Raw genomic sequence first — 9,067 nt, forward strand, 5'->3', positions numbered from 1 at the left:
TGTAACAAGGTTAATAGGTGTGCTAGAATGGTGTAATATGTGAGAGGTAGATTTGATAGTACTGGAGAATATTAGAGGTTTAAATGAAGTAGAGAGACAGAAGATGCAAAAACATTACGGACACGGGCATGATATGGAATTTGGATAATAAAAAATGTTAAGGGGTTGCTATATTATACAGGAATGGGATACACATTTTTGATTATACTTTAGTTAAACCAGGGAGATTAACGGTAGTGGATTTTAGGTGGGAAGGGAAAGTGTATAGATTAACAGCATATGTGATGGACACTAGATTATCCAAAAAGAAAAAAGCACTGGAACACTCAAAGTCTTTTATTTAAAACTCGCAAGTCAAAACTTTCACCATCAAGGCTTCATCAGGCTAACACATTTCAACAACTATAGTCAATGCTTAAACAGTTAGTAAAATCACAGGACACATTTTCAAACTTTTTGATGCAACTCTCTCAAATAAGGTCTTAAAGTGAAACTATCATTTAAAACAGGTGGTATATATGAGACTTAATTCGCAAAATCCATTTCATCTCCTCACTTTGTTAACTTCACATCACCTCCTCTTAGAGGTCACTAGATTATGTTATAGTAAACAAGAATATGATTATAACAGGAGACTAATTGATGCAAGAAAAACAGAAAAAAAGTAGATTAGATAAAATAATGGAATAAATAAGAGAATGTGGAAATTTGGACATATGGAATTTAAATAAATGCCTACATCGAAGAGGAATATTAAAAACAAAGATATTTTTTATCATCAAAAATTATGAGAACAGTGACAGGGGAAGCAATGGATTTTTGTCCTACTCATTTGGCTATATGGATTGAAATAGATGAAAATAAGGAAAATGTTAAACCTGGGAAAGGAATTAAGATGATCAAGCCCCTTTTGGTATGTACCTCACAAGACATCTGCAACAACTGGAAAGACCACAGAAATACCTCACAAAGAGGATTACTGGCCTCAAACAGACGCCCTATGCAGACAGTCTCAAAAAGCTACAGCTTTACTCCATCGCAAATCACCTACTCAGGGGCAATCTCTGCCTAACATACAAAACTATGTCAAACCCAGAGCTGTTGGACATGCTCCACTTAAAGAAATCCCAATCCCTCAGAGCTACACGCTCTAGGGACCTTAACCTTGTCACCACAATAAACAGAACATGCTGGAGGGATAGATTCCTGTCCCAGAGACTTCCCATACTCTGGAACAGACTACCTATATATGTCAAACAGAGCTCCTCATTAGCACTCAAGAAAAATCTTGATGATTGGATGGGAAATGGGAAATTCACCCCGGGGATCACTTCTGTGGCTCTGCTCGACAGGGGCACAGGAAAATAATAGTCTTGGGTAGCGAAAGCCAGGGTACATTTTTTGGCTAGGCTTGTATGGGCCATAGGGCCGATAGCCTAGTACCTACCTATGAACCTATGAAAAAGAAGTGGAATAAAAAGGGTAAAGAAATTACAACAGCATTATGGAAAGATCATTTGACAATGAAAGTTTCTTTTATTGCTCTTTCTTTTCTTACAAAAGTTGGTTATAATGGTAGATAACATTTATAAAAAATATAAAAGAATTCAGGTAATATGTGGAAAATAGAAAAAGGAAGAAAGAAAAAAGGAATATAGTAAAATGCAAACAGATGCTTTATATAGTCTTGATAGAAATGAAAGGGAGTGCTTTAAAAAAAAAAGAGATCTTTAAAAAGAATAAACAGAAAATTAAAGATTTGTTATATAAGGAAAACATTTTTACAGTGAAAAAAGGAAGACGTGTCACCATATTTAAGTAGAATACAGTGGTATAAATGTGAGACAAATAGTAAAATAGGAGAAACTGAAACAGAACAGAAAAATATAATAAATATAGTAGCGAGTTATGTGAAATAGATGGTAAAAAAGAAATAAAAATTAAAGTAATGCAGGGTAAAGCAGTTTACAGAAGAAATTAAAAAAGAAATAGAAAAACAAATTACAATAATAGAATCAGAAAAAGTAATAAAAAAAAAATGAGAGTTTGGCTGCTGGACCAGATAATATAGTATATTTAATGTACAGGGATTTTAATACAATGGTAAAAAGAAATTACTGAAAGAATATTTAATGAATAGTTAAATTATGGTATTAATTATGAAGAAACATGTAGGAATGTTATAAGGTTTATATGGAAGAAAGGGGAAAAATTAAGTCAAAAATCTGAGGTCAGTAATGCTGATCTAACCGTGATTATAATTTATGAAAATATTACAAAAAAAGAGTAGAAAATGAATTATGGGATAAAAGAAACTATGGGGTTTAAGGAAAAGGAAAACAAGAGTTATTAGTCATAAGAAAATAGTCGATGACATTAGGAAAGGGAAAAAAATAAGTACAATTAATAGTAGCTGATACTGATAAAGCATTTGATTCAATAGAGCATGATATTTTATGGCAAATAATTGGAGAATATAATTTTAGTACAAATAAGTCTAAGGCAAATAAATTAATATAATTTTCATACCAAGATACAGAAAGTATAAGAAAATATTAAAATTAAGAGTTTTAGTAAATGGTTGGTTAAATGAAAAAAATAGAAATCAATATAGGTATAAAGCAAAGGTGTCCAATGAGTACTTTTTTAAAAAAGTAATGAACAGTGTGATAAAAGGAATAAATGAAAAAATGAAAACAAAAAGTAAATATGTACAGGAAATGGGAGTGATATAGCTTATTGTGACTTATGCTGATGATATAACACTAAAGCAAAAAATGGAGAAGAATGAAGAAGGTAATTATATATTTGAATTATAGCTTGCAAGAAGATGATTAAACTCAAAGAAAATTTTAACTGTTTTAGATATGAGGAATACAGGTTGGGAAAAAAAGATCAGTTTTAAGAACTGTTTTTGGAGAATATGATATATTGAAGGAACAGTAAGAGAAAATATTGAGAGATCTAAAAAGACTTAGCATTTTGTGGAATGGGTATACATTTATTTTAATAAAAAAGTACATTTGATAAACACAATATGGATGGGAAAACTGTTATATATAGCCAGTGTATATAGGATACCAAGAGAATTGAGGAAACAGTTCACTGAAATTATATTTCAATTTATCTGGGGGTCCAGATTAAATCCCGTTAAAAGAAGGGTATTATATATGGAAAAAGAAGAAATAATTTCAGGTTTATTGAATCTAATAGTACACAGAGCTTCAGTAAATTTATGCAAAATCTTGGAATGGATAAATGAAAAAGAAAATAAGCTGGCAATTAGTATATTTAAGGAGAAATGTAAAAAAGAATGGGCTATAATAACAATGAATATAAGGGAAACAGAATGGAGAAATGAAGATACAAGAATGTAATAAGAAAATAAAATTGTAGAAATTAAAGACAGAAGGGATAAAAGAAAACAGGAGAATACGGTATAAAATATAATAATGCAAAATTATTGTGCAAACCCATAGGAACATTCAATGGAAGAAAAAAAATAAAAGCTATAAAGCAAAGAAATAAAAGGTGTAAGAAGAATACTGAATGCCAAATAAAGAATTTAAATATAATCAAATAAATATGGCTATGATTGAATATGGCCTCCATGGGAAATGTGGTAAAGAATGTGTCAATAATTTAGATAAAAATATGGTTTGTATTAAATGGACAATTTGGAATGACAGATTAGAAATGTGCACCCAGACTCTGCTACACTTTGCTGTGAGAGAAAGGTTAGTTTGCTTTTTATTTGTTGTATTTTGTATTACTTGATTGCCTTTTTCTATTTTGAATACTGTGAATTGTTTTCTTACCTTGTGTTTTACTTGTAGTCTGCTTTTAGCTGCATATTAAAACTTGATAAGAGACCACAGATCCATCTCTTTTGAGTCAGGCAGAAATCAGAACAGATCAATTAAGGACTCGCACATAAGATAAATCAAGTCAGTTAAGGTTAATCATCTGTGAACTGAGGGGTGGAGCTAGAAACTAAACCTTCTATTTAAGGGGTAAAATAAAACATTTCAGAGCTTTACTAGGAAAGGCTCACCCAGACTCTGCTACACTTTGTTGTGAGGGAAAGGTTAATTTGCTTTTTATTTGTTGTATTTTGTACTACTTTATTGCCTTTTTTTCTATTTTGAATACTCAGATTTGTTTTCTTTACCTTGTGTTTTACTTGTATTCTGTTTTAACTGCATATTAAAACTTGAAAAGAGACCACAGTGTTATCTCTTGTGAGTCAGGCAGAAATTTTTACCATCACTGTCTTTCTAGTTGCCATAATTATGTTAATTTGATGATATATCTCATTTCCTCTCTGCTTTTACTGGCTTGTGTAAGCGCAAATTATCATTTTGTGAAATCCCTCCCTTTCAACTATTTAAATTTATTGGCCGTCCTACTGTATTCCATAGTACTAGAATACAAACGTGACCACTCCCTTTCAATCTATCTTGCTGTTTTAAAAATAGTGACTCTCCACTAAAACTTAACTTTTTAGACAGGTAAAACTTAAGTAACCTACTTTCATATCTAACTCCTCTAGTGCACACTGCAGGGCTTTGGATAAACCTTTTTTTTCATCTTAACTTTAAGCATCCCTGTGACTAGCACTTGCTCTAAAACCTGCTGAAAAGCACTAGGAAGCCTTAAACTGATGCAAGCATTCAACTCTCCTTGTTAATAAGGAGAAATTAATCGTAGACACTAAACAGCCTATAACTGTAAAGTATCTTGCTAAGGTAAGGGAAAACAGCTCTTGTAATTTACAAAAAAAAATAGCACCAAACCAGGCATGTCCAAGGGTCAGCTTCCGGTGATTTCTCCTGTCCACCTGGTGAATCTGGGCATACTGGGGCAATGCAACAATTGCCTCATGAACACAGACAACCCTCTCCTCCTACCACCCAACACTACAACCTGCAAGAGGTGCACTTACATAGCCAAACTGGAAGCAAAGCTCTCTCCACCCAAGACTGTACTAGACAGTCAAGAGGAGAAGGTTAACACCCACACTACACCTCAAGCAACACATAGCCCTTCTAAACCCACACAACCAACACCTTCACATAGCAGCACTAAACCCTCATATATGGAGGCCCTTAACAGTAACCTTCCAAGCAACAAGGACTTCCGAAGCTGAAACACGAACAAACACTAATCACAACCAAAGTATCACATAGCTCACACCACCAGTGTGACATCCAACAGCAGCCCCCAAGGCAAGACAACGTACCCAACACTTTAGTCATATGTAACTCTATAGTCAGGCACACTAATGTCCCACTCAGGCTGAACAAGGAAAAAATTACAGTCAGCTGCCTGTTGGGTGCCAGGATCCGCCACATAATGCATGCACTCAGGTCACTCCACAAGTACAAATATGACTCTGTCATTGTCCATGTTGGAGTGAATGACTTGAGACATACCTCCCTGGACTACATGGAGAGACATGAAAGAGCTCTTGGATCATGTAGCTCAGGCAGGTATGACCCTAGCCCTGAGTAGCATCCTGCCGTCACCCAGAATGATACCACAGTATAAGAACAAAATGATTGACTTCACAATTGGCTAAGTTTCTAGTGTCATTCAAAGGGGATTCAGTATCTGTCTGCCTGGGACGGCATGATCAACAGACCATGATGCTTTGCCAGAGATGGTCTCTACCTGTCGCCTCTGGGATTCAGGTTACTGGCTAAGGCTCTTGCCAACCATATAGTGCCTTTTTTTAGCAAAGTTCAAAGGACAAAACCACCACCATAACAGGTACAAGCATGCAAAATATGAACATAATGCAACTCAATGCTAGAAGTCTAAACCTCAAAATGCACTCTCTTGAGGCACTCCTAAAAATGGAGAACATTGATATCTGTGCAGTAACTGAGACCTGGTTCAAGGCTCCAAGAGCACCCCTGCAATACCAGGCTACAACTCTTACCAAACTTTTCGGCCACCAAACCAGGACTGAAACACTAAAGGTGGAGGAGTGTCCATATTCACCAAGGATATTCACACCACTAGGCTAGTTGCCCAACACAATGCATCTGAAATTCTCCAGGTGCAACTAACACTAGGTAAGACTGCAATCCAAACTGTAGCTTGCTACAGATCCCCCACCATGCCCCAAGATTCTCACTACACCTTTCTTAACATACTGGAAAATATTAAGATACAACTAAACACCCTAATACTGGGTGATTTCAACTACCCTGCCATTAACTGGGAAAACTACTCCTGTACCAACACCTTTGCCCAACAGTTCTTGGAATTCATAAATTCCAGTGCCCTGGATCAACTATTCACAGTCCCACCAGGGGCTCCAATATCCTAGACCTGGTTATTACCAACATGGGAAATTGATTCTCCACACCTATGGTTACCTCCTTGTTGGTCAGGCCTGACCATAAGCTAATCACCCTTGACATCCACATCCCTCCCCCACCCCCCCATAAAAAAACCTCTCCAAAGCCAACTTCATGCTACTCAAGTCAGAAGTGACAAACGTTATGACACCCATGCAGACGGGAACTGAAAGTTCGACTGCTGAATCCTACACTAAGGCACTGTATGAGCACATCCATTCATGCATGAATTGTGCCATCCGAAGAAGAACCAAGATGCTGTCCTCCAAAAAAAGGATGCCAATCTGGTGGTCCCCTGCCATAAACAAACTTTACAACAAAAGGAAGAAACTGTTGCAGAAAAGAGGAAAATCCCAGGATGCAAAAAACTCCCTTATCAGCCTCAGTAAGAAGTGGAGATCCCTCATAAAATCCTTAAAAGCTAGTTACAAAAAGAAAATTGCCAAAGATTCAAAAGACAACCGCAAGGCATTCTATAGCTATGTCAAGAATCTAAATGGCAATGCTCAGATCTGCTCTGAGCTACAACAGAATGGCATTAAATACACTGATCCCAATGATATTGCCAATATCCTGGCAGATTGATTTAGTGCCAACTTCACCCCCCCTCTCACCCCCTAAAGGGCCCATCTCAATACTGAAAGATTGCCAAATTCTGGTACTAATGGGCCACACAGGTAAAAACCACACTCTCCAAGGCTAAGAATACAGCATCCATGGGACCAGACGACATCCCAGGCTGTGTACTACATGAACTACAAAATGAACTGGCACCTCACCTAAATGTCATGTTTAATCATAGCCTCACCTCAGGCTTTGTGCCCACTGAGTGGTGCACAGCTACAGTTCTCCCACTCCATAAGGGGGGGACCCACTTTGGATCCTGGGAACTACCATCCCATAAGTCTGACAAGCCTGATCTGCAAGGCCATGGAACGTAATATCATGGAACTTATAAACAAAGGCATTGGCAAACTTCAAAACATTGGACCCCACCCAGTTTGGGTTTGTGAAGGGCTGATGTTGTCTCCTGAACCTGACTGACTTCTTCGAATCTGTCTCCAGAGCTTTGGATGAGGGTAAGGTGCTCCACATAGCCTATCTGGACCTCTCCAAGGCCTTCGACACCATCCCCCACTCTGAAATCATAGATAAACGTACTAAGCTGGGCATTAATCCCTAGTCACTCGATGGGTTGCCAAACGGCTTACTGACAGAACCCACACTGTAAAAGTAGCCGAATCAAAATCCAGCTCCAGACAAGTGGAGTTCCTCAGGGTTCAGTCTTGGGACTACTCTTGTTTGGCATCTACTTCTCTGAAGTACAGGCCAACACTAAGGGACTCTGGCTAACAAAGTTCACAGATGACTGCATACTGGGAGCCATTACTGAATCCCCAAATGATATGGATGTTCTACAAAAGGGCCTTACAGAAACAGATGCTTGGTGCCAGAGCCATGGGCTCAAGATCAAAGCCGAGAAATGTATAGTTATCCCCTTTGGGAAAAAACATGTACTCGTGAATTACCACATAGATGGCAGTACACTAAACATCTAAAGTGTAATAAGAAACTTAGGGACACAGGTGGACAGTGGTCTCACCTTCGATAACCACATCACAACAGTCAGGAAATCCTTCTATGCGGCACACCTCATCACCAAGGGCTTTTTATCCAGAAAAAAATAGGAGGTCAATGTCCAACTGTACACATCCCGCATTAGACCTTTGGTATGTACCTCTCAAGACATCTGCAACAATTGTAAAAGCCGCAGAAATTTCTCACTAAAAGAATCACAGGCCTAAAGCAGATGCCCTATGCTGACCATCTAAAAAAAACTCCAGCTATACTCTGTCACATATTGTCTACTCAGAGGCGATGTCTGCTTAACATACATGGCCTTGTCAAACCCAGAGCTGTTGAACATGCTACTAGACACAGTCCATTCTTAAATATTAGCATAGCCTACAGGATGAGATATTTTGATTTAATTTTTGATCATTACATAAACCAATGCACAGAAAGTTTCAAATCTCATGTTATTCTGTTAGACTAAAGAAGCCTGCATCTAGACTGAGACCCCACATATAAATAACAATCTAATCTCAAAGCTAAACAATTTTCATGTTGTCAGCAAAGACCATCAAGGCACATTACAGAATTAATGAACAGCTTTGCATTATGTACAGTGTATGTGCTTTTCCTGAAAACAATTTTAGAATAAGGCTCTCTGAAAGTTTCTCTTCAGTGTTACAAAATAAAACAGACCAAAAAAACAAAGCCTTTTAGAAAGAGGTATATGTCTGTGTGTGTGTGTTGTTGTTTGTCTTTCGGCTTTTCCCGGTTAGAGGTCGCCACAGCAGAACTCCGGTCCACTAATGATTGGCAGTAGATTTTCACAAAGGCCGAAGTGCCAGCTCAACGTCCAACCTTCAAATGTGTATATATTTTTTTTTTAAATAAAGAATAACGTTATACTTGGGTGTCACTCTAGTTAGGCCAATGCACTCCTGCACTGCCAGCCATTTTTCTGTAACTTGGTTCTTGTTCACTCCTACAACAAGTAGTGGCCATTTTTCACATCGGATAAATGGGTCTATATTAATGTGTGTCATGACCTCAAACAGTTACCAGTGATTCAAATAAAGTGGTCTATTTAACAGAGGAATACTAAAGCAATAAGCATTTTTAAATTTAGC

The sequence above is a fragment of the Protopterus annectens genome, chromosome 2.part2 (assembly GCF_019279795.1).
Source record: "Protopterus annectens isolate FY-2018-M chromosome 2.part2, PAN1.0, whole genome shotgun sequence".
Classification (NCBI taxonomy): Eukaryota; Metazoa; Chordata; order Ceratodontiformes; family Protopteridae; genus Protopterus; species Protopterus annectens.